This window comes from Corvus brachyrhynchos, unplaced genomic scaffold (assembly GCF_000691975.1).
Source record: "Corvus brachyrhynchos isolate BGI_N302 unplaced genomic scaffold, ASM69197v1 scaffold20, whole genome shotgun sequence".
Classification (NCBI taxonomy): Eukaryota; Metazoa; Chordata; class Aves; order Passeriformes; family Corvidae; genus Corvus; species Corvus brachyrhynchos.
The window spans coordinates 829,453-856,977 of NW_008235735.1; the positions used below are offsets into that span (position 1 = coordinate 829,453).

The following is a 27,525-nucleotide window of genomic DNA, read 5'->3' on the forward strand; positions in this document are numbered from 1 at the left end:
AATATAACGTTCTGTGATACCACAAAAATGTGCAAAAAGTAAAAGATGCTCTTAAAAATTGCACGAAGCTGATGCTTGAAAGGTGAGATTCCCTCCATCTGTGCGGGATGGTGGAGCAATCAGGCTCTGAGGTACCTACTCCAAACCCAGAGGGAATGTACAGAGCTCTGTAAGTGACCTGTGCATTGTGCAGACCCCTGAATTCCCATACACAGGAATCCTGCTGGTCCTGTTCAGTGCACACGCTTTACCAAGTGGTCTAAGTTTGGTCTGGTGCTCCATTTTGGAACTGCAATCACAATTTATGTTTGCTGGTAATGAAATCCACTTTACTGCTTTTCTTTCACAGCCACTGATGGTCTGAACATCATACATGGCACAAGCCTTTCACTCCTGACATGACCCCATTTGTGCCCAGGGAATAAACTGCTGGAGGACCTTATGCCCACCCTGAGATTGGGGTGCTCTAGGTGATACTGCAGGAAAGAACTCCCACCTTTCCTCCTTTGGGAAGGAAACAGCTCTAACTGCACACATGGCATATTCTAGTGAACATGACATAACTCCAAACTACAAAAGAGCCATTGCAAAGCATTAAATTTTCCATTTAGATACACCCATTGTACTCTCCCACCTTAATCTACGTATTGGTCATTCTGGCAGTGTGTAGAAAATGCAGCTGTGTTGCCCTAAGCAACTTTATTAATAGGTATGTGATACTCAGTAGTTAAGTAGGTAAAATTAATGCTGAATGGAAAGGTCTGAGGTTTGGTGTTTTCTTATAAAAAAACGTGATTTATGCTAGACATGGCCTCTGAAAAATCTGTAATCCTGGTGATTAAGAAAGCCTGAGTTCAGAAATTGGGAACTTGACCGCAGAGAGATTTGGGTAAGATTTCTAAAACCAAGTGATTCAGCACTTACACTCCACTGCTTTCTGAGTATCTAAACGTCTTTTGCAGATGGAACTTAGCTACACTGGAACATTAATTTCTGAAAGGCATCATGGGAATGACAAAATAAGGAGCTAAACTTGGATCTCCTGTAACTCCATCACTTCTCTATCAGCCCACTGTTAGCTAGTGAATGGGAACCAAAAGATGAAATAAAGTAGCACTTGTGGCTATAACCGCAATGAGGGGAAATATAAGAATTCAATAAATCACAGATATAGTGAAAACTAGATCACATTTTTAAAAAATATTTTCTGTTTTATCATCCAAAAGTTCTAGTAGTGATAGAAATAAAGAAATTAAAGTTTACACTGTTTCTTGCTTTGTATGAACTCTTTCATTGATTGCAGGACTCTAGAAATGAAAAATTGGTTTGTTCACTGTAACATTTTCAATGAATCATATTTAAGGTGACACTCTGGTATTATACTTCAAAGCCATGTAGCAGAGAAACATAATGACCTCTCTTGTAATCCTGGAGTTTTCAATGGAGCATCCTCATACAGCAGTAATTTGATATTTTGCAGTTTAAAAATGTAATTGAAAGCATTTTTATTGGATGTGTTCTCATTACAGAGCCACCCAGCCTTCATTTGATAAAGCTGTTTAACAACGGACTGAAAATGAATGATCAGTTAGAAGGGAAAAAACCACTGATGAAAGAGGAAAAATAAAAAGCTTGGAAAAATTTTAATCACTGTAAATTTTGAGATAATGACATTGCTCTTCAAGGTATTCTGATTTTTTCTCTGCCAGCATCCAGGACCCTCTGTATTACATTAAATGCTTCACTGCAGTCTTGCAAGGTTTCTAAGATGTAAACTGGCAATTCACTGAAGCCACACTGAAACAGCAGCACTGCCTCCTTTTCCTTGTGCGCTACCAGACTTCTCCTTTTCCTTATCTGTTTTCTTTCACTGCCATTTTATTTGATATTGCAGCCTTCATATGACTTCTGAGTAGCTTTAGGAAGTACTTACAAACAAGTAGAAGTTTATCTTCCTTTCTGTTTTACCAGTCTTTGCATCTCTTAATTCTAATTTTTCTATGTGCTTTTCAGCTTTCCTGATTCAACAAAGGACCTGGCACTAGTTTTATGCCTCAAATTCAAATGAATGAATTGGAAGTTAGGTATTCAGTAATTATGGATTATGTGCATTTGAAATTCGAGAAATTGGCCACACATTATAAGAACCAGCTGGGTTTGACAACTGGTGATGAGCTGTGATCTGTTTATGTAACTCAAATGGAATGGAATAATGCCAATAATTCAAAATAGGAAACTTGTAAACTGCATATTTTTTTAGTATAATAAAAAACTGCCATAGATAAGAACCCCACGAGAGTGATCAAAAATAAACAGAGTAGGAGACTCATCCTGCTTCATTTTTTTTCCTTAACTGTTTGTAGGCTGAGATTTTTTTTCCATGCTAAAGCAAGTGAGATGAATTTTGAATTCTTGTGCTGCTAATCTCTAAATGCTAAATGTCCCTCCGTTTTGTTAATTTGCTTCAGCAGCTCCCATGAGACTATTCCGGTTACCACAAGCATGTTTTTATACTGACTGATTCAGAGACAATAGACAGAAAAAGTATAAAACCAAATAGCTAATAATAGAAAAGTAACACTGGCTGTTGTAATTAAGGACAGCTTTCTCTCACTTAGCAATAAACTACATTTAGATTTTGTAAGTAATTGGCAAAATAGCAAGTAAACAAAATCTACACATTTTTCACTTAAGTTTCTTGTCTCATCTGTTCTAGAATACCTCTATCTGTCTTTTTTGATGTTGTGATAATGAACAGTTTTCGGGTGTTGGGAAGCAGAAGGAAAAAAACCCAAACCATTTATCAGAAAAAATCTTCTGCTTATTTGAGCAACAGAAATGTAGCAATGCCTGAATCTTAATTTCAAGTTCAGTTTAGTTCCTTTTACAAAATATACAGCTTCCTCTCAGGCACTTGTCATTTTTTTCCTTATTCCCTGAAATTATTACGGTCACCCACTGCCATTTTAGCCCCTTGTGCTCTAAATAATTCTGCTTTTTACTCCTTTTTCATTTGATCTATGTATATTTTTTCCTTCACTTCTTTCATCAATGTCATGACTCAGGCTGGAACTCTAAATAGGTCTTCAGAAGTGCCTTATCAGTAAACTGGATATCCCTTCCAATTTCATTAATGGACCCAAGTGTCAAATATTAATTTTCCTATTATATTTCTTTCTGATGTTTCAAATACTAAAAAATACAATGCAATTAATCTTGTTCTTTCAGCTCTTAAAGCAGAAAAATCATACTAAATAATTCATGCTGAATTCCTTTGAAACTTGTTTTTTTTTTTTTTAATGGTTCATGTAAGGGAGGAGAGATAAAGTAGTGACATAATCTACAGAAAACACAGCACTGCAGGATGCAGCCACACAAGTGTCATACAATGGTCTCAATCCTGAGCACACCCTACTACCTTTCAGAATATGTGGATTAATTTAGATCAGTAATAAGGACAATAGATCAGAACTCCCTATTTAGATAACCACTGTGACGTTATTATGGAGGGTTTCTACTGGCTCATTTAAGTGTTTGCTGAGAACTGATATTTGCCAAAATGGCCAAAATCTAGGATTCACTTACATACCAGGGTTCCTGGAGATCCCAATGCAAATCCAAATGGTACTGAAATCTGTATTCCATTGTGTCACATGTCACAATTCTCTGTAAAGGAAATAATGAAGGATTCAGAAGAAGCTTGGATATAACGGAATAGAAAAATAGCAGTATGGATCTTGAAATCCTGTGTTTGGGAAACAGAATTCATGTCATAATTCTAAGAAGCAATATCTGATATCTTCTCCAAATCCCGATTCATCTTTTTTGATTTTTGTATCAAATATTTTTGCTAATAAAGGAATGCATTTGAATATAAGAAAGCATAGGAAAAAAAGAAAAGGTAAAGCAGGAGAAGGCAAAGAAGCCTTTGGTACTTGCAGAAAAGGGAAAAAAAAATGAGAACATATAACAGAAGTAGATTTAAACTTTGAAAAAACCTCACGGGGTTTACAACGTATTTTACTAACTCTCTTGGCATTAGCTTTCTAGCAAATACTATGGACCTGAACTATCAGATGAGGAGAAACAGTCTGAGCAGTCTTCTACTGCTCCTCAAGTGGCTTTGATGCAACAGGTCAGGATGGGGAGGCATATGGCAACCGGAATAATGTCTGGAGAAACAGCAATGAAAAATGATGGTCATTAAAGAAGATTTAGGGGATTTCTGCTGCTATTGAAGAATCTTAAGAATTACTTTGTTATTAGAAACTGATGCATGATTCTTATTTTGTTTCCACAGTGTAAAGTGATTTACTTCAATAAAGCATTTCAATCTGCAGCACTGATCCATGAAATCCAGCTTGGCTATCCTGACTTTCTCCCCAAATACACACGAAAAAAAATTTCTACAGAGATATGTAAATTTTCTAAGTGTACTCACTCTGATTTCCCCCTCTGAGATATTTCAAAAAATACCCCGTCCTTTTTCCAAAAGATAGCAGTGAATGCAGAAAGATATGGACAGTATTTTACAAGACCTTATCTGAATTCGGAGACTACTGCGGAGTATTTAGGAAAAATTATTAAGAAGAAAGTTTATTCAGTTCTGGGGTGTTTTCTGTTTAGAAAAAGTGATTCCCAGGAGATGAGGTGACAGCTGTCCTGTAGCAGCATTAGCAGTGTACATTCAGCAGGCTTTTATGGATAGATGTTCTGGCAGCTTCTCCTTTCTCTCCCTATGCGGTGTTTGCTCCCTAACCTGCTGCAAGGGAGAGAAAATGGAGTGATAAATGGCATGAACGTAACCAGAGTTAAACCAGGATACTCTCTGAAGGCTGTGGGAAAAGTTACACTTTTTCCACGGAGATAAAGCCTTAGTGTATGATACGATGTCCTCTGCTCTGAGCAGGTCCATGGTGCTCAATAAATAAGGTGAATTTCCTCAGTCAGAGACATAAAAATAGTGTGTTGCACCTATGCAAGGAGCAAATGATTTTTTGAAAAATTGGGCTCTTAAACTGTATTATGTATAACAGTTCTCCCCATCACCGTTCATCCATCCAGATAAAATGGTACCTCTTTCCTCTTTAAATGTCAAATATGTAATATATATTTTGAAATGGAAAGGATACCTTAGGGTACATGCTAATGTAGTTCCTTCAATTACATTTTATGATTATGACCTTTATTCCAACAATAATTTAATGTTTTAATTAAATTTGTAACCATTTTCATTGCTGCAAGATGTCCTTCATCTCCCTCTACTGTAATTTAATGAAGTGGTTTTCAATCACAATCAGCAATATCTAACAATAAATTTTAATACCATTTTTCAGGAATCTTAAGAGGATCTTTCATGTTTTAAAACAAACTTCATACCAGTGCCATGGCAAGGAATAATTCCAACCTCAACTGTAAGCAAAGAATACACTTTTTCAGTCTTCTCAGCCAGCTCTTGAGATGTAAAGAATACCCATCAGTAATTACAATGTCTCTTGATTTATGGCACGTTTCTTACTGAAAATCAGCATCTGGATGCAGGTTACTGAGTTCAGTGTGCATATACCTTTAACATCTCAAATTTTCAAAAATCCATTTGCTGGGAAAATATCCATTGATATTTGAAATAATAATCATGTTTGAATATCTTTTGACAGTATTAGGATCTGCCTGGCCACAGATATTGATGAAAGGAGTGACTTACACAATGCAGGAGACTTCTGGAAATAGATTACAGAAGAATATTACTTGTACACCTTCCAAAACTTTGAAAACAGCATTTATTCTTTTGAAAACATCAGTCTAGCATTTATTCTTTGCAGCAATTTCTATCTGGTTTCAGTCTTCTTGTTTCTATAAAGATGATTTCTTTTCAACCAGGTTTATATTGCCTATGGTAATAGGCAACAAAGGCGTTCAGGAAAGGAGAAAAGAACACCAGGAAAAAAATGTGCCGAATATTTAATTTGAAGAAGACAATAAACTACTGCTATATATTCTTTATGTAACACCAGCAACTCTGCCCGTATTTGCACAGAAGGGGGAAGCACAGCAGCAGAAACAGGAAAACCATTAACAGGATTAACTCATCATCTCAGAAAAAAAAGAAACAGGGATTTTTTTAATTTTTCTTGCACATACATTGAAATTTTCTTGCAAGGACATAAAAGACTTGCACCCTTTTGTGGTATTTTAACAACAATCAGGGAAATCTCAGCTAGTTTCTAACCAGGAAAATGTATTACCTTAGAAATAAAAAATCAGGTGAAAAGAAAAATCAGAGCACCTAAACCTGAAGAAATGTTGACAGGGTCTGATAACATGGATTTTTATATTAGAGTCACAATGCCAGTGCTGTTGCCAAACCTCACAGTAGCTGGTTTCAGTTCAGGTCTGTATATTGGGGCACAAGAAGAGACCTAGTCTGGGGCCTGTAGGTGGGTTGAAGCTTGATGGTGGTCAGAATCACCTGAAAGGAGCTAAAGAATTTTAGCAGATTGCAACAGTAAGAGGAAAGATGAAGGTTTTCTGAAGCAAGGCAGGGAACAGAAGTGCCAAATGGAAATGAGAAGTTTCCACAGGAGAGAAGGTGTAAAGCAAGAAAGCAACGGTACATGTGGTGACAGGAAAAAATCTGGGCTGCAGTGCAAATGAACAGAACAGAGTCAGAATCTCTGTGCTGATAAAGTCTGAGGAGATGCCAAGAAATATAACCTGGATTTTGAGAAAATATAATGAGCCTTGTAACACTGTGAGCCCTATATAACGTCAAGTAATTTTTTTCCCCTGCACTCTTCTAAATCTTAGGTAGAACAAAGGTACCTTCTACCACGGATCTCTCATATCCCTCTTTCTTGGAAGGTGGTGAGTAAATTTTATCAGTTGCATTAGTGTAACTTGAGTTTGCACAATAAGGATAAGCTATGTGAACCTCTGGTGTGATTTGATACAAATTGCCCTACCTGGGTAACGAGAGAAGGCTAGAAATTACTTAATTCAGTTCTATCCTCTGCAGACCAAAAGCAATCAGGAATATACCTGGACAGTCATCACTTGTGGAGTGCTCTCTATTCATTGTGTGGTCATTGGTTTCAGTGCAATTATTATTTCCAGCCATAACTTGGTAATGAATGAAGAGGATTAACTGCTGTTGTGCTTTAACAGTTTCAACTGTGCTCAAAATTCTTTCCTGTCTCTTGGCAGAAGGGGAATGTCTGGCTTTCAAATGGGTTTGAGATGCATCTATATTTGTTAGCAAATGATCTTCACTTCTACTGCTTCTTAATTTTAAAATGTATATAGCTCTCAGCCTGAGACTCTTTTGGTTAAGAACAGGAGTGATTTATCATCTCTCTATAACTTGGACTGCTTGTCTTGCCCAATTTCATGAGATACAAGTGTTACTTTTGACAAAACAGCATGATATTTTTCTGAACAAACTCAAATAGTGGTTTTCCTGGCCATGTGCATATTTTGAGTATTTTTTGTGCCAACAATGGAAAATATTTTTCTCCTAATGGTAGGCTTTATTTTTCATTTCTGCCGCTTCTAGTCAAGAAATTCTCCAGAGAACCATTTACATGAGACAAAATTGGTTCTCAGAAAATATATCAGAAATGCCAAAGTAAGGAGAATGCATAATCTAGTGTATGAAAAAGATAAAATACCTTATCTACTTTGTGTCAAATTCTGGCAATCAAACTATTGTACTTGAAGTATCCCTCTCTGTCAGTGTAGGATGGGTCACTGGCTTCTTCATTAAAATCCCACTTTAGAAAAATCATCACTATTTCTCAAAAAAAACCCAAAACAAAACAAACCGGAACAAAAGAAATCATAAGCCAGACTTCTTCTAGAATGCTGGTTCCTAAAAAACAGCCTTAGTGGTTTTATTTAGTTGTTGATGTGTGATTAAGAAGGTGAGTAAAAGTGCCTCAAAATGTATAAATTAAGGACCTTATATATATTTCCACACCTCAGTTTTTCCATGTCTGAAATGGTCACATTAATGGAGTTGGGATGGTTTAGATTATTCTATTCCCTGGCTGCTAAAATGATCAGAATATCTGCTTTAGGGAGCTCAGAGATGACTAGAAGTTGTGAGAACATCTGGGCAGATCTCTCACAGCTGAGATGGAATCTTTTACTTTCTCTTAAACTTGTATTATGAATATAGAGGTTCTTGTCTGAGATAAAATCAAAAGCAGAAACACTTTAACACCCCAAACTCTTTCAAGTATGAAGGTGTCAATAAGTTGTTGATTCTGAATTATAAAATGAAAGAAAGCACTTCATCAAATTAAGAAGTACCTCAGGAATCCAAAGGAGGTTTAAAAGTAAATGCATATTATTACTAAATCCTGAGCCATAAAGTGGCCCTGGAAAAATGAGCTTTACAAAATGCATGAGATGCAGCTTAGCAGTATACAGATGGTACAGAGGTGCATTCCCAGGAAGAAAACACACTGTTCAACTTGCAATTCTAAAATGTACATAGTGGTTTTATCCTACACTGTAAAATAATCTGCAGGTAAAAAAGATGTTTTGGAACTGCATTAATAGTAAAGAATGATAAACCCACCTTATCTCTGTCCCTCCAGGAATATTTGCTTCAAATGAACATGTCAGGAGTGTGAGTGTCTGACTATAGGATAGTGGCACCTCAGATTGGTGTTTTCACCACTGGCTCACCTCCTCCCTGTTATGCTGAATTAATAAAATCTCAGGTACAATGGAGTTTCAGGTTTCATTTAGAAGCACATGGGAGTCAATACCTGTGTTAAGGTAGTTTGTGTACACAGAACGGCTGTGCAAATCCTTGTGGCAGGGTTCCCTGAAGAAAAATGTGTATTAGGGGAACAATGATTTGCAGACCATTTTCAGAGTTTAATAACACCATTTTCAAACTGTCTCTTAGTAAGAGACAGATCTATTAGAATATTAGAAGGGAGGCACAGCAAAGGAAGTGATATGCACATCTTTTTCTCACTTACTGTAGAGCTGAGACAGAAATTTGTATGATCTTATTGGAGTCATGATGTCCTGCATACAGGACAAATGAAATCACTGTTTTCTCAGGGAATTATTTGTCTCTCCCTCTTGGTGTGGTGCAGCCCTTTTTGAAGAAATATATGTTAAATACACTTAATTTTTTTATGTTTAAACTTGGTGTTAAGGCATATGCTTTTATTCCAGACCCTCTTAAACATTCCTGTGCTGATGTACAAGCATTATTACTCCCAGAAGAGTAGAGAAGTTTTAACTACATCAAACATTACAGAAATTAAGGAGATCCACAGGTATACAAGATCCACAAAATCTTTTCCTTTTGAACATAAAGTCTCATTATTCATTGACAATCAGCAAACTGGGTCAATGTTGTATTTATCCAGCAAAGTTACTGTCAAAGGGTGGGAAGGAAATTTCAAAAGGCTGAACTTGGTGCTCAGGAATCTGCTCCCAGCCTGCCTTCCGCTCCAAGTCAAGCTTTAACACTAGATGGTCATTGGTTACCCTTCAAAATTAAGGTCAAGCTAATTAGTCTAGAAGGTCTATACAAGCATTTTATGAGAACCAAATTAATACTAAACGAGTTAATCATGATTAACATTATTACTGAACAATTAAAAATTATAGGGCCATTGTTTTAAGGCCTGGTCCAGTTTACAGCTAGCTACCTCATAGTAAGAGAATATGTGCTTCTGAGCTAAAAACACATTTGATCAATAGAAGCAATGAATTTTGTGAGGAGTGGTATTTAAACCATCAGATATTTATAAGTAGCAAAAAGTTTCTGAAGCTCAATAAGTTTACTGTCCTTTGTTGCAATCCCTTTTTAACAGATAAATTCGGAAATCCTAATCCCAATCTCTTCTGTACAAGTTTGTTACAACTGACATTTCTTTATTGATTTTGGTTGAGTTGCTTCTCACTGAACTGGGGACAGAAAAAACTTCATGGTTTGCATTTGAAGTCTGAATACACTGAGATTCAGCTCACAGCCACTAAATCTGGTTTGACAACCAGAGATAATTAGTGGCTTACATTTTAAAAATAGATTTAGTGAAATCAGCAACGTAAAAAATATTCACTAGAAATTTGCCTATTTTTCAGACAAAGTTTTTGTTTTGCTTGGAGGGTTTTTTTCGTTTCTTTGCTGGTTTGTTCTTTCCATAAGGGATAATCGATTTTGTAGGACCCATATAATGGATTTCTCTTAAATGCAATATAACTCAGTAATTCAAAGTTATATTGTATCCATTACTGGTTCAGATTTTGACAATTTTTTGCAGCTCCAAGTAATAATTTTAAATACAATTCTGGTGTCATTTTCTAAAGAGCACCTTCATTCTTTCAGGCAGGTGAAAGGTTAGTGCAGCCTGCCTGAACAGCAGATGGCCAGCAGCAAATCTTTTCCCTGCTCACATGATTATAAAGGGAGCACACTGCTATAAAACTGAGTTTGGTATTACTAATAATCCTAACCTACTGATTGATTTATAAAGAGCCACCTGAATATTTGCAGAATTTTACATCAAAGAAATTTTTTATTTCCTATAAATGGATAGGAATTATTCTGAAAAAAGCATGATCCTGCAACATAGACCTTCCAAAACATCCAAAGTCAAATCCCAAATGTTTCTGGTTTCAATCAGTAAAAATTTTTATTTTTCAGTAATAACTACCATGAAACTGCCATTAGTTTTAACAGTTCTGATACTGATTTTCCTGGCATTTTAAATAAAACTGAAACACTGTCCTCTAGTTTTGCTTCTCTCGAGTAGCAGGCTTAAAAACCGTATGATTGTACATGTGAAAAAATTATGTTCAACTCTCAGTCACACATCATCCTTTCTCTGGTTGCTGTTACGTTATGTAATATTACGTTAACATAGAATATCTCAAATTGTAAAGGACACATCGGGATCAAGTCCAACTCTGTGCTCCTCACAGGACTACCTAAAGTTAAGCAGCATGACTGGAGCATTGTCCAGATGCTCCTTGAATTCTGACAGGCTTGACGCCTATTATATTATATTATATTACATTTTAATGTAATTTGCATCAATGTATACTAGAGGCTGATCTCTAAGTCTGACATATTTGTCAAATATGGTATTAATATTCTTCTGATTCATTATAAGAAATGTTTTGCAGATGTTTCCCACAAAAATTTAAACGCAAAGTTACAGCTTCCAATAAAGCTTATTCTTAGCAGTTATGTCTATTATTTAAATTCATATTCTTCTAAAGCACCAAGTGCCCTGGCCTATTCTGTTTTCTTATGAATCTGTGGAACACTATATTACTTATAAAAAGTAATTAAATTCCTTTCAATCTTTCCATTCATGGTGGCTTAAAAGAAAAAGCTATAATCCACCTTACTGCTTTTGTTGCATGCTCAGTATTTACATTTTTGTGTAAAATCTCATTATTCAGACTGCTGATTGAATAACTTTGAAGTGTGTTGTGTCTCATTAGCAATGCTGCTCATTATGCAGGGTATGATGACTAATGGAAAGCCATTGCCTCACAGCTCTAGGTGATAGAGATTTTTTATTATGAGCTACTGTTCAGACATGAAATGATTACAGAGGTAATAATAAATAATTAAAAACTTAATTACAATTTCCTTTCAAGGATCATCACCAGTTTGCCCATATTTAGGTTTTTGTTATGATGTTCAATGTGGGTGTTTCCTTCTACATGTACATCATTTCAAATGACAAATATTAATTCCAAAAATGATACATTTATATGAGTGACACGAAGTTAAGGGTGAGAAACCTCTGAGCAAGGTTTTGAAAATGCTGTGGTCCCTAACCCTCAGATCAACACAGGCCAATTACCTCAAAGTGGGAATCCTAACATTTAATCCTATTTTAATCCTAATAATGATTCATTTAATCCAAATAACGCTTGAGATAGCCTCAAGATACAGAAAACTTGCATTCCTACATTAAAAAATATGTTATTATTTTCTCTTTCTGCATTGAAAAATACATCACAACAAGGTGATCCACACAATAGTACTAATAAAGGAAAAACCTCAGCCCAAGCAGAAATATACACAGTTACACATGTTCTTCAACAGAAATCATGTATATGATTCCTTCATACCAGATAAATAAGGAATCCAGTGGGGACATAATATAGGTATATATATATATATATATATATATATATATATATATATATATATATATATATATATATATATATATATATATATATATATATATATATATATATATATATATATATATATATATATATATATATATATATATATATATATATATATATATATATATATATATATATATATATATATATATATATATATATATATATATATATATATATATATATATATATATATATATATATATATATATATATATATATATATATATATATATATATATATATATATATATATATATATATATATATATATATATATATATATATATATATATATATATATATATATATATATATATATATATATATATATATATATATATATATATATATATATATATATATATATATATATATATATATATATATATATATATATATATATATATATATATATATATATATATATATATATATATATATATATATATATATATATATATATATATATATATATATATATATATATATATATATATATATATATATATATATATATATATATATATATATATATATATATATATATATATATATATATATATATATATATATATATATATATATATATATATATATATATATATATATATATATATATATATATATATATATATATATATATATATATATATATATATATATATATATATATATATATATATATATATATATATATATATATATATATATATATATATATATATATATATATATATATATATATATATATATATATATATATATATATATATATATATATATATATATATATATATATATATATATATATATATATATATATATATATATATATATATATATATATATATATATATATATATATATATATATATATATATATATATATATATATATATATATATATATATATATATATATATATATATATATATATATATATATATATATATATATATATATATATATATATATATATATATATATATATATATATATATATATATATATATATATATATATATATATATATATATATATATATATATATATATATATATATATATATATATATATATATATATATATATATATATATATATATATATATATATATATATATATATATATATATATATATATATATATATATATATATATATATATATATATATATATATATATATATATATATATATATATATATATATATATATATATATATATATATATATATATATATATATATATATATATATATATATATATATATATATATATATATATATATATATATATATATATATATATATATATATATATATATATATATATATATATATATATATATATATATATATATATATATATATATATATATATATATATATATATATATATATATATATATATATATATATATATATATATATATATATATATATATATATATATATATATATATATATATATATATATATATATATATATATATATATATATATATATATATATATATATATATATATATATATATATATATATATATATATATATATATATATATATATATATATATATATATATATATATATATATATATATATATATATATATATATATATATATATATATATATATATATATATATATATATATATATATATATATATATATATATATATATATATATATATATATATATATATATATATATATATATATATATATATATATATATATATATATATATATATATATATATATATATATATATATATATATATATATATATATATATATATATATATATATATATATATATATATATATATATATATATATATATATATATATATATATATATATATATATATATATATATATATATATATATATATATATATATATATATATATACATCATGATTTGCTTTTCGTGAAAGGTCAACCATAACTTCCATAACTTCCTTATCCATCAAGTTTGTAACAGAGTAAGAAAATAAGGATTTCCAGCTGGGTTTCATATCATGTCGTGCAGTACCCAGGGTTTCAGCTCTGTGAGTGAGGGCATTCAATTCTGCTAAAATATCTCTAATTTCCATCATCACAAACAGCTCCTTCTTACGAAAAGAGGTGAATTCAATCTTTTTTCGGTTGTTTGTTGCATAGTGAAATTTTTGATTAATAGCTACTTTACAAACAAAACATTTAGAAAATGTGCCATCCCTTTACAAATGCTTTTACAAGTCATGGTCCCTGGCAGAATTTGTCTACTTGTATTTTATGAACTGCATTCTGAGCTAAAATGAAAACCAGTGTTAACTTGTCAAAGAAAAATGAAAGACATCCTGAAGAGCCACAGAGCTAAAAGGAGCCTATTTTTAATTTAAAGGAAGTACATATGTACCACACTTAAATCATTATCCTCATCAGGATGACAGGTGATGCCAGGATAATAAAAAAAGTCTCTGATTAGAAATCAAATTGCTATGACAGAATCTAAAGGCCACAAAGCCTTCCAATTCCCATCCTCTCTGTCCTCTGCGTATATTCTTCCTCTTCCTCCACAATAAACTGTCTATTCATTCAAATTCAAGGATACACTGCAGGCAAGAATCAGTAAAGATCAACATCAGAAAACAAACCAAACAAAAATAAGATATACAGCTGTCACTATAAAATTTTCTAGCCATAAAGTAAACCTCAGGAGAAGAAATCAACTGTATTGCTGAGAACACAGGAATGCATTTTGTCAGCATTTGCTTCTGGTTTACCAAAATAATGAAGTGATAAGATATCCACTCTGTGTTACAGATCTCGATTCTAAATCAGGAAATACAATAATAACTTAAGACACACAGTGCAGATTCCCTTCTTAGTTGTAAAGGAGAACAGCCCTGCTACTATACTAGTTAGTACTAGAGCCAGAAAAGGAGCTACCCACGTATGTCCCATTTCCAGGAAGCAAAATGCAATTGCAGGGATATTCCAGTAGCAGCAAGTCCAAGCAAATGTGTCTCAAATTATTTTTCCTTGACTGTGTTGTTTATGATTTAACTACATCACAAGTACCAGTAAGTGTACTTTGAACAATCGTGACATTTAATTAACTAAAAATAACCATTGTTTACATGTAAATTAGATACTCATTGGAGAAATCATTTCTTTTGAAGTGGAATGATGTTATCCTTATCGATTTGACTGACAAACTTAACTCTTCATTATATTATTCCTTGCCATCTAAATTATCAGTAGGATTTGATATGACCACAAGACATAGATTGCTGCAGAAGCTTAATACAAAGACCACCTTCTTATTTAAACTGCTATAAGTGAAAATACTTCATCAGTTTCTCAGATTTTGCCTTCAGGAAACATAAATCTGGAAGTTCCAATGGGTTAGACAAGACTGAAAAGTATATTGGGCATCCTTGATCTAAGGGGGCTTTTCCACCTACATTGCAGAGTAGCTTTGCTTATTAATTACATTTACAGCCCTTTGCAAATGTGTTTAAAGATTACTCATTTCCACAGTCTAGGGCTGGCGAAATGAAATTACAATAAACTGGAATTCTGTGCCCCACTGATCAATAGTGACAAAACCACAGACGTCCTTCTACTGCACACAAGTCCTTCTACTACTTGAACGCACCAAGGACAGTCCTGAGCACTCCGCCAGGCTGCGGCATTGGTTTAAATGACTGCCATGGTAGAATCTTTCTGCGTTCCTTTATTTTCCCAATACAGACTCCTGTAATGTCTGAAGCTAATTTGTCATAAAATAGTTGTTTTCTATCTCAGTGTGCCTTACAGTACCCTATTCTCGCCTGAGTACTTATACAAGTAATGACTTGAGGGGCAGAAGGTGGCAGAGATATTCCAATGCCTTCATTCTTTTCTGCCTGGGTGACATTTTTAGCCAGCAAAGCATGGCCTGTAACAGAGAGAAGGTTCTTATGAATTCAGTTCCATTGTACTCCACCTATTAAGCTCAGTTTCAGAGAATTCAACCTAATTTTTGAATATTCTCTCAAAAGCTCACAAAGCTCATGGTGCAACTTTCTTCATTCCTCAGTTCTCAGAGTAATAAAACTCAGTGGTGTTTATTACCTTGCCTAGAGCTCCATGACTTTTTCTGGTTTGGTTGCTATGGGACTTTATATTTTAAAAGTTTTCATTGACTTGAGTGCAGATGTTGTACCGTTCCTGGCAATAGCACTCTACAGCCAAATATATATAGCTATAATGGTAATTTCAATAGCTAGGCTATTTTTTCTGTTTTGTAATATTACTCTGCTATTAAACTTTTATAGCTGAAACTCCTAAATTAGTCTCTTCAGCATTTCTATACACCTTAGAAAAATGGCTCTTCTAACTGTATTACCCAATACTGTTACCTATCAGAATGTGTCATTATTATTTCTGTTTGGTTCTGTTCTTTGTTGTTCTTTCTCTGTACATTTACCTATTCTACAGCTATACATCAAAATATTATTATTATCACCTCTCCTACTGTCTTAAATCTAGGCACACAGTCCAAAAATGCATCATGTTTGCTCTTTTCATGGCATGCCCGTGCTCTTTTCTTCCCATGGTGGGATGGACATTAAGAGTTAGTAACTTTTCCAGTCCTCTTTAACAGCCTAGAAATATGGATGATACAGATATGATTTATGTGAATTTGCTGACTGCTGACAAAAAATTAATTATTGCCTCTAATACATAGGACTTACAAATGAAGTGGAATTGAGGGAGGAATCCAGGTTGGACCTAAGGCCACTGCCCTTTTTGTTCAATTATTTGATTTCATTTTATACAGGATGTCTAAGAGTCAGGAACCCAACATGGTGGCAGCTGAATCAGTGAAGTTTTTTTCAGCTAAGTGGGTTAATAGCATCTCTATTTTTTTCATTTCAAAAAATGAGGTTAAAACAATTCCATTTTGTAGCCAACCTGCAGCAAGAAGACCTTGTCAGGTAGCAGCAGAGATTCCTAGGCAACTAATTAAGATCCAGTGCCTTCCCACAAAGGTGTACTTGGCCACAGATGTGTCATTTTGCACACTGTTGGCTGCATTTATTTGCTATGACTTTGCAGCCCCTTATTAGAAAGACATTTTACTTTTCAAACAACATCCACTCTAAATAAGTGGAGAGCAGGTCTCTGAAACTTGGAACGTATCCCAGACAAAACACAATGCACAAAGCTGTAACTTGTTCAAGAAATGATACCAGAAGTTAGAATATGTTCCTGATGAAGCTGTAAACTTCAGCTGGTAGACTTCTCAAAATAAGGTTCAATCTTCCTGCTTAGTGATGAGTGGGGTGAATAGCACTTCCATCTGTTGTATTGTGCAGAAATAAAATAAACTTCAAAGAGGAAGCTCTTAACCTGTTTGTTTTTGCTGAAATGAAAATACCAATTCAGCAAGTCATATTTTGGAAACAAGTCTCCAGTAATCATAATATTTTTTCAGATGCCAGATGGCCTGGCCTGCTCCCCTGGTTTGTGCATCAGAATAACTAAATGCTTGTATTTCTTGATGTGCCCTTTTAGGGTAGACAATGAATATGTAAAATCATTAAAATTAGAAGATCTGAGATGAAACCTCAGACCTACCAGACCCAGGGACAAATCTGCCAGTGACTTCAGCACTGTTATATTTTCATCACAGCTACATCCCAGAGTTGAAAATATGTCTGTTTTATTTTGACAATGGCATTTCCAGACAGATAGACTGTTTCTTCAAATTATTGCTTCAACAGACAATCCTTAGGAGCTGAGAGTGCTCTAAGGAAGCATTTTATGACAGTAAGCAAAGGCACATCAGGAGTGGCAGAATCTAAATATTTTTTTGACTATTATTTTGAGTGACGTATTTTATAGTGGTTTTTTTTTTTTAACCTGTAAACAGACATACTGCTTTCCTCATATTTACAGGTCAGTACCTATACAATATACAATTGATAACCTGTAAAAACCCAGGTGCTTTAAAAGCTTCCTGAAACGAAAGTTTCATTTCAAATGTTTCCCTTAACAATTTCTTGGAAATGAGTTATCATAACCCACTCACCTGAAAAAATGTGGTGTTTTGGATGTGTTTACAATTGTACACAGATTTCACCTTAAATTTTAAGTTCCCTAAAGACTGGTGCAAAGAAAATAAATGTGACAGTTTCATAGGCAGTTAGCAGAGTAAGAAAAGATGTCTTTGGAAACTCCTCGCTGTCTGTTTACTACAGAATACTCTGGAAATTCCTAGACTTTAAGAATGAGAAAGTTAGTTACCTACATTACTTCGAAGGGTTCTTTCTTCAGGACTGTACCTTCACAAAACCAGTACATCTTTCTTCTTCTGAGAATTAATGTACTGACAGTAACCACTAAGTGGGTAAGAATTCATGGTGGTAGATTGCTGATGGGTACAATTACAGCCAAGCCCACCTTTCTGTAATGTTATTTCATTGACCTAAATGGATGCAGCTTTGCCCACCTTGTATATGACACAAAGAGGGTGTAGAAGTATTACTAGACCAGACTGGTCTTACCAATTATTCCTATCTGACAGGACATGTTTGGACTCACAGCATGTGACATGCACTAAAACCACAAAGACTTCCACCAGATTAGTGTTTCTAGTACAACATTAATCGTTATCCAGGGCACACATTTGAAAAACATACGCTTCTGACACCGCACTCATTCGAAACAACAAGCATTTTAATGCTGATTCCAAAGGGAATGGAATTTGGACTAATGAATTATACAATGAACTCCTGTCATTTTTGCCTATTCTTTCAGCTAATAAGGCAGTATTAGACAATGACTGTGCACATTTTCTTGTCGTGCTACACTGTTACCGTCTAGGTTGTCATGCTGATGTAGCATTGAAGATGAGCTGAAGAGTGACTGTTGATTATTTATAAAGAATTCTGTGGCTAACTTTGCTCTAAATTGGGCATGTAATGAATGCCTTACTGCAAAGCAGGGAAATAACACCTATTATAGGCTAGAAATGAATCATTGCAATGGCAAATCATTTTCTAAGCTGCAGTATTTTCTCTGTTATTGCTTTGCTTTAAACTTTAGTGAAAAGCAATTACTTTATTCTTTCTCTTTATTTTTATTGCTGGTGATTCTTATGCTAATTTTCCCCTCTATATTTGATTTGATCTTGAAAAGGCTTTTAGAATTTAAAATTAAATTGAATTGGTGATACTGCCCCACCATCTTCACCTCCTACCTTTCTTACCCTCAACCCCCACTCTGGGTTACGAAGAATCCTTAAGAAAATACATTGAGCAAAATCAAAGCTATTACATTTAAATTGTTTCTTGTTCTAAATAAATGAGACAAATCAACATCCTCTAGTCATCAGAATAATAAAAGTTTGGGGTTTTTTTATGTTAAGCTTATTATTAATTTAATCGTTCAAAGAAACAAAAGTTCCCTGCATTTGAAGTGTTACCTATTTGAATTTTTCCCCTTGAAGAATCACACGTCTCCTGCAATTAAGTGAAATGTATTCACTTGTGATACCTTTGTTGTTCTATGCCAGTGACTTAGGTCTCTATAAAACATGTAAATGTTTTCCTTGCAGGGAATTTAGTAAACAGAATGTGCTACTTTTCAGATGCATCAATAATCACTTCAAGTAAACAAAAAATAAAAATCTGACAACAAACAACTTACAGTTGTACCCATAAACCTAGAGGTAATTTTTCGATCATCCGTTTTTTCTTGGACTACAACATTTTAGAAAAAAATATATTTATTATCAAAAGTCACTGACAAGACACAGAACTAGTGAAGATTTACGATGTTGAACACTTACAGCAGAAATTAAGGACAGAGCTCTCCAAAGTCCCCTCTGATGTCAAAAGGGAGAGAAACTTTAAGTACAGATCTAGAAAATTATCTATATTGTGATCTTTGTATTATTTCTAGTCAGGTGAGATAAAACCTCAGTTTGCATTAAACCAAATTAATTCAGCACTAGTGTTCCTAGAAGAAAACTTCACAGTATGCCTACAATGACTGCCAAGGTGCTTTCAATTTCCTTACCTCAGGAAGATCAAATGATGCAGAACAAGAAATGGAAATGATACTTTCCCTAAAGTTGGATCAAACATAAAGGCAATATTTTCTAAAAACCATAAAATGTTACAAGCAAGTAATGAAATACCTTCCTGTAGGCCTGGGGGCAATCTTTGGTGTAAGTAAACCTGAAAATGTGCTAAAAGAAATCCTTGAAAAAGGCTCCTTGTTTTTCTACCCTTCCCTGAACTCTGGCCTGGGACACCATGTTCTGTTTATGGCTGTAATGTCAGCAAACACTGAGCCTTCATTCAAATAATTTTGGAAAACTTAGAACAAAAAACAAATTCGGACTTCTTGCATAAGCCTCAGGCAATTGTGCATGCATTATTTCAGAACAGATATTGCAGGTTAGCTGGAAAATTGCAGTAAAAATGATTGTCTCAGTCACAAAGGTGGCAGTGTCACATCTTTTCATTCTTCCCAAAGAAGATGAGGTGAATTGCAAATATAAAAGAATTTATCTAGAGAAGTCTAGGGACATAGCTAAGTCTTTAATTTTTTATGTCTTTGAAAGCTCAGAAAATACAGGTATAGCTAGGCAATAACCATGGTGAAAAAGTAGTATGCACTTCAAATTTCAAGAACTACTATTAAAAATCAGACAGTATTTTTTCATTTCTATTAACAGAAATTTCTTTAAAACCTCACTGCTGGCTTTAAGATCAAATAAAACACATTGTGACTGCCAGTGAGCCAGGAGATGAGTGATTTAAATAGCTTTCCATCCTTACCATTGATTTAATAAAAAAGTAAGTTAACATCAAACAATCCTAGCAAATTTTCTGCAGCACTAATGATTCGATTGTGTTCTGATAAAAGGCTATATTTATTGCACAGTCCAGATCATTAGACATATAATTTTCCATAAAACTATTTTAAAATGTATACTTATTTACCTCTGAGTAATGTTGGGAACTTATTTAAATGCCGAAATAACTGAAGTACAGCAAAAGCACTTTTTAATATCCCAAATTTAGCTTTGTTCTGATGATTTGGATGGATGAGCATAGTTAATTTTAAATTTTTTTAATATCACACCCTTACTTTCAGGTTCTTTTTTCAAGAATTTGAATAGAAATGGTACAGTAATTCTTGTTGGCAGTTCACCACAGGATAAATGTGTGAACTGAGCACTTGTAGAAATAATCAGATTCTTGATGAATGGTTGTCACTGTGCTGTTCAGAAGTTTTTATGGAGTTTTACCTACCTCTTAATAGCTGAGATCACACCTGGGATAGGCCTGGTACATTCCAGTTACTGCATCTGTGGACAATAATAGTATGAGGATTTGGGGGTTTTTTGGTTTTTTATGGGTTTTTTTTTGGTTTTGGTTGTTTTTTTTTGTTGTTGTTGTTGTTGTTGTTGTTGTTTTGTTTTTTGTGGGGTTTTTGTTTGTTTTTTTTGTTTGTTTGTTTGTTTGTTTGGAGTTTTTGCTCCCATTTTTTAGACCAATGCAGACATTCAAGATGCAGATTGAGACGAGACGAAACCATGGAAATGTTTTTATTAGCTTTATGTTAGCCTGTTCTGACTAAACTGGAAGCACCAAAGCTGCAGCTAACTTTCTGAGATGAAATATCATCATCACATATGGTTTAGGAGATCCTCATGACATAAAACCAGAAACTTCAATTTGAGTTGTTGCAAGCAGCTGAATTAATAGAATTCTGTAAGTGAAGGGGCTTATTTTGCATGTAACATTTTAGTTGCATTCAAAATCTAAAGGGCCATTATTAACATTTCATCCTGAAGAAGCAATTATTTCACCATAGATGAGTGAACAGATAGGAGAACAAGGTCCTTTCTCATTTGATTGCACATGATGTAATCTGTGATAACATTTTGTTCAACAAGGCATTCAACCAGTCATTAATAAGAATTCCTACCTGTTTTTAGAGCCTCACTAAGAGTGCAGTCTCTCTGGTTTTCTAAATTTTAGAGGAACTTCACCTGTGCAAAATGAGAAGCGCTCTTGTGTCATTTCCAGTGGTGTGGAATTACATTTAGACTCATAATTTGCATTTTATTGTAAGCTGAGCCTTTATTAAAATATACAGGATTAGAGGTGTGTACCTCTTACTAGTGATATCTGCAAAACAGAATCCTTTCTTTCCCTCTCCCTATCCCGTAAGTCAAGAAGTCCCCCACAGTTAAGAGTCAGAGGTGAACAACTTTTGCTTTGCTGCACCAACGGTGTGTGCCAGCAAACATTCGCTGTGTGCTGTACATCCCTTTAGCTATTAAAATAAACAAAATCCTTTCCTGAATCAGCTTTCTGAAAAGACTCATTACTTTTTATTATGTTTTTGAGCAGATTTCCAGAAGGACTAGGAGAATATTCAGAATCATAGGGAAATAGTTGTTGACTACTGGCCAGTAAAATTGATTTTTAAAAGGGACATAATAGATACTTCGTGGTTTTTAAACATATGACATCTAATCTTTAACACTTGGGCATGGTACATGAAATAACTAATTCCCAGCTTGCCTGGCCTTACAAATGAGTCATAGTTTTAGAAAACAGCAGAATCATTTACATCTGCGATTCTGACTTGATGTTTCTTAAAATCGTCTATCCCTGTGAATTAAGCAGTGGTGCCTAATGTATTGACAAATGTATTGAATCCACACAGACGTACTGAAACCCTATGTTTAAAGTTACAGCAAAGTAGGCACTGTAGCAGGTAAGGAGTTAATGTGCAAAATATTAATAGCCCTGAAGTTTCTTTCTGTCAACAACATATAGGCTGTCCTTTTGAAACCTTTCAGTTGTAAATAGCAGTTCTGACAGGAAGGGTAATGCAGCCTAGGCATCATGTGCTGTCTCTTCCGTGGACTTGAAGCCTTTGAAGGCTAGAGGCTGTACAAAGAGAACCGGGAGAGATTACAGGAGAATTTTTCAAAGGCATAAAGAGTTCTGAGGGACCTAGCTCCTATTCAAAATCAATGAGTGCTGGACACCTAATTAGCAAGGGTACTTTGAAAATCTCCCACTCCTTCTCCTTTATGCAAGTTCCTTGCTATAGAAATTGTACTGAAATAGAAATCTAATTGGGAAACACTGTGACCAGAAAACCACTGTGACCAGAGGTGAGGAAGTGGATTAACTGCATATATCAAGACAAAAACTTCTTCTCAGGCATGTTTATTGCACTTGCTGGTTGAAATCAAAATCAAAATCTTCACCAGTGTGCAAACTCTTTTGCTTTTCTCCTTGAATTTCAAGATTTGGACTCTGAAGATATCTTGTCTTTAGAAATTAATGTGTTATTTTTCAGCAATATTACTTTGCTTTCTGTTATGTTGATATTAGTGTTGCTTTCATAAAATAATATAAAGGCCCCTATCTGTGTTTAGAGGGCAGGACATACTCAGCTTGTCTGTGCTATTCCTGATAAAAGCATTCTTTGATGGCCAGAGGTTGTGTCTGATTTCACGTTACAAGGTAGCAGCTGCAAGCAAGTGGATGATCATTGCTTTCCCACCACCCTCCCTACTCTCTCAGGTTTGAACCAAGAACAAGGAATGACTGGCAAGCCACTAAATTGCATGTCCATTACCTTCCAAAATGTAAACTCGAGTGCTAGCTCAAACCAGTATGACGTGGGAGCTGAAAGCTGGGAACAGGAGAATGGAGAACCCAAAGAGAGTTTGGTGAGACCTGTTGTGTGCGTGTCTGCATTATTGTATTACCTACATTCATAAACCAATCCTCTTCAGAGTTTTAGATATGACTGGCCTTGGAACAGTCATTTTTTCATTTTCATTATTATTTTCCTAACCATTATCCTGCGATATTTCATACATGACATTCCAGTGGATTATTACAAAACAATACATATTGTGTGGCACCTAAGTAAGCCTGGACCACTACAGTAATTAATTTCAGTTTAAATTCTTACACTTCTTCTCATTTTCAAGTCAGGTACTCCCTTACTGAGGCTCTGACTTCTGAAGTGACTTATATGCCTGGTGAGAGAAGATCTTTGTATAACCACCTACAGTTGCAGAAAGTATTTTATTTACCTTGTTTCTTCATCTCCTGATAAATGAGGATCAGCAGGGTCACCTGACAGTAAGGAAGCTTACCAAAACATTATATCATTTTTACATATGCTTTGAGAAAGGACTCAATTTTCTCCCTCAGGGAGTTGAAATTAAAGAGAAGTGAAAATAGATAAGGCACACGGACTACAGAAAGGTTATTAATTAAGAGTTTACTAATGTTTATGTGCAAATGGAGTATTTCAAAAAAGAAGCAGGAATTCGCTCTCATGCAAATTATTAGAGAACTAAGGTTGTTTTAATGAGAAGGACAAGGGCCACAGAGACATGCATGGCTCCATAGCAGAAGAAGTTTTTACTAGCAGCTACTGACAGACATGCTGGTAGCTGAGCAGAGATTGGCCTTTATATCTCCTTGGCAATAGGTATTTCTTTTGCCAGAAATAATTTTGGTCTTTCATCCAAGAGAAACTTTACTTCTTTCCCTTAAATATCATTCTGCTTTTTGTCATTCTGCCAGCTGATTCAAAGTCTCTGGCTTAGTGCCTTGATATGACACATTTTCGACTTGCCAAAAAAGAAAAATTTTATATAAAGCCATTCTGGCAAATATCTATTATCATCAAGCAAGAAAATCAAGGTTCCACTTGACATATACATCTGATTTTAATCAAAGTATTAAGACTGATATTGATAAATGGGCCAGGAATTGCTCAAACGGTGACTAATGCTACACTGCCTGTGTAATAATTAGCTTAATGACAAGAACTACTGCGATGCAGCATGCCAATTTTCCCTTTGCATTTGCAAAAAGTAGATAATATTTGAACTTCTTTGAAATAACTGTATGCTTTAAAATACTTTTTGTTTACATTCCATACAATTCTTTCTCTCATCACTCAAAAATTGTGCAACACTTCATTAGGATGTCTTTCGTAAGGGGACTCATCCTGGAAGCTATTCTTTTCATCCAGCTAGAACTTCTCCTTGTTTTAAGTCAGGGTTTTCTCATAGAAAAATATAAAAAGATAAAAATATTTGGACCATAATCCAGCACAAATTTATTAATTTCTTTCACTTAGAATGTATTTTCACACCATGAGTCATAGTACCAATGATAATCTTGCATCTTTCAATGCATGCAACTAACTGTACACTATGAAACAGGTAAGTATGTCAAAGTTGTCTCACCTTGTAGATGCAATTTTTTTTTTTTTTTTTTTAAGAATAATTGAAATTAAGAGAGCCCTGGCTTGCCAATAAAGAGCCTTTCATTTTTAACAGAAGGATTCAATATGTGAAATTTGGAGGGAAGTGCTTGCAGATCCCAGCATTTCCAACAAAAGCATAGTTCTGATACATTAAAGTCTCACACTTTGGAAGGTGCCTACTACTGAGTGTGATTATCCCAGCAATGCCTCATCATCACAAAGCCTTCAGGGCAGGTTTCAATAACTTGTTTGTCTTACACAGGACAGCAGAGTTTTGATCAGTGAATTCAGTTAGGAATTACTTGCCATGGTGATACACAGCTAGATTTCATTTACCATCATTTTATTACAGCCTCTGCAGCTAGATTCCTTTTATTATAGTTTTGTATGCTGTTACATTTTGCCTTGTAAGCTGGGGGGTAGATGAATATATTCCCCACAATCCATTAATATAGTGAAACTTCTGTTTCTCCCACTTCAAATTAGTGAGGGAAAAGAAATCTGGCATGTGCACTCTCTGCAAGACAATAGATTTTTACTGGGTCTAATTCAAGAGTATTTCTTGCCAGGAAGGAAAAAAAGGAAAAAATTGCACTGTTTTGTAAAAGCTCTGTTTCTTAAAAAAATTCTGTACAAGAACTGAACCATTAAAACAGCAAACACGTGAAAAGTATATCCAAAAGAACAGGGGATGAGATCTGGATCCATTTTTACTTATACCAAGTGTTTACTTAGCCAAGGCACTTAAGCAGCTGCCATTAGATAGAAACATCTATCAGACTAACGCAGGCAAAGTTCCCTGTTTCGCACAGTGCTTGCCATGAGATGTTTTTAGCTTTAGCGAGGGGGAAGATGTAGTATCTGTCACTTCTTTAAACTGAGATGGTTTGAGGAGCTGCACCAGGCTACTGTACAGCCCAATTTTTCAGAACATGTCAGAGGGCAAATCTGAATTTCATAATGTTAGTGATTGGCTCTGAATCATAAAAATGCTTAGACTATTAAGAACTATGAACTTGCAGCTGAGGCAAGCAAAAAGAATTTTCTTTATTTCCTTTTCTATACTTACATTTGGATTTTGATGTTCCGAGGAAAACAAAACACTGTTCTCTAGTATGCCATGCACAGAGACAACAATTTGGGACTTGAATTCTTATAAATAGTTTGTCTTGTCGTCATCACAGTTGCCCCTCTCCCCCCACTCTTACTGAAAGCAGTACTTACAGGAGCTAAACCAGGAGGCTTTCCAGGAGTCTTTTCAATCCATTAATTTACTTTTGTGATGGGAGGCTGTGGTCTAGGTCCAACATGGCAGGTCAGTGTGGCACCTATGGAAAAAGAAGAGAAATACACTGAGAACAATAATTCTCTGCAAATGGCAATGCTTAGAGAGAAGACAATGCTTCATCTGTGAAATAATAAGCAAATCAACACATTTAATACATGTGGAAATGTGTAAGAGTAGTATAAACAAAAAAGGCCATGGTAGAGCAAACACACTGCCCCTAAGGTGAAGGCTTTATCTGAGATAAAACATTTATACTGTACTCTGCACTCCTTCCAAATAAATAAAGAAAGATAAACTCAGACACCCTGCACTTTTCAGGTCTTAATACCAAACTTACTGAAGTTCATGAGTCACTGATTTTAACTGGTTTTGAATGAGACCCTTAAGGAGAAAAAACTGTATCCATGAGAATATTCCCTACTATTCAAGCAGTTTGAACATGTGCCTTGACAGAGTGTAACCCAACCAATTACCCATGCAACCTTGTATGTGAATAATTACCAGTTTATGTTGTCCCTGCTCTGACCTCCCATAATTACACTGTCAGCAAGCAGACCTCATCAGTCACTTGCCAACCTTATCTGCAGATTGGGGAATAAGAGTTTTGTTTACCTCTCCTTGAGTTACTGGAGAACTACAGAGAACATCTGCAGCATGATTTAAAGCGTAGCTTGTAGTTCTCAAACTCCACTGTTTAGGTAGTGCGAAGCAAAAAGTTGAACAGTTGAA

At 33.6% G+C, this 27,525-nt stretch overlaps 1 long non-coding RNA gene across 1 annotated transcript in view; it reads right to left on the reverse strand.

The window, feature by feature from the left end:
• The window catches only part of LOC108446457, a 57,774-nt gene extending 30,943 nt beyond the window's left edge, over positions 1–26,831 (reverse strand). The window contains exons 1-3 of the long non-coding RNA XR_001861637.1: positions 26,733–26,831; positions 21,500–21,555; positions 3,590–3,666 (exon numbers count right to left, since the gene is read on the reverse strand). This is a non-coding gene — a long non-coding RNA (uncharacterized LOC108446457). The remainder of the gene's footprint in view (positions 1–3,589; positions 3,667–21,499; positions 21,556–26,732) is intronic.
• Positions 26,832–27,525: the final 694 nt, after the last annotated feature.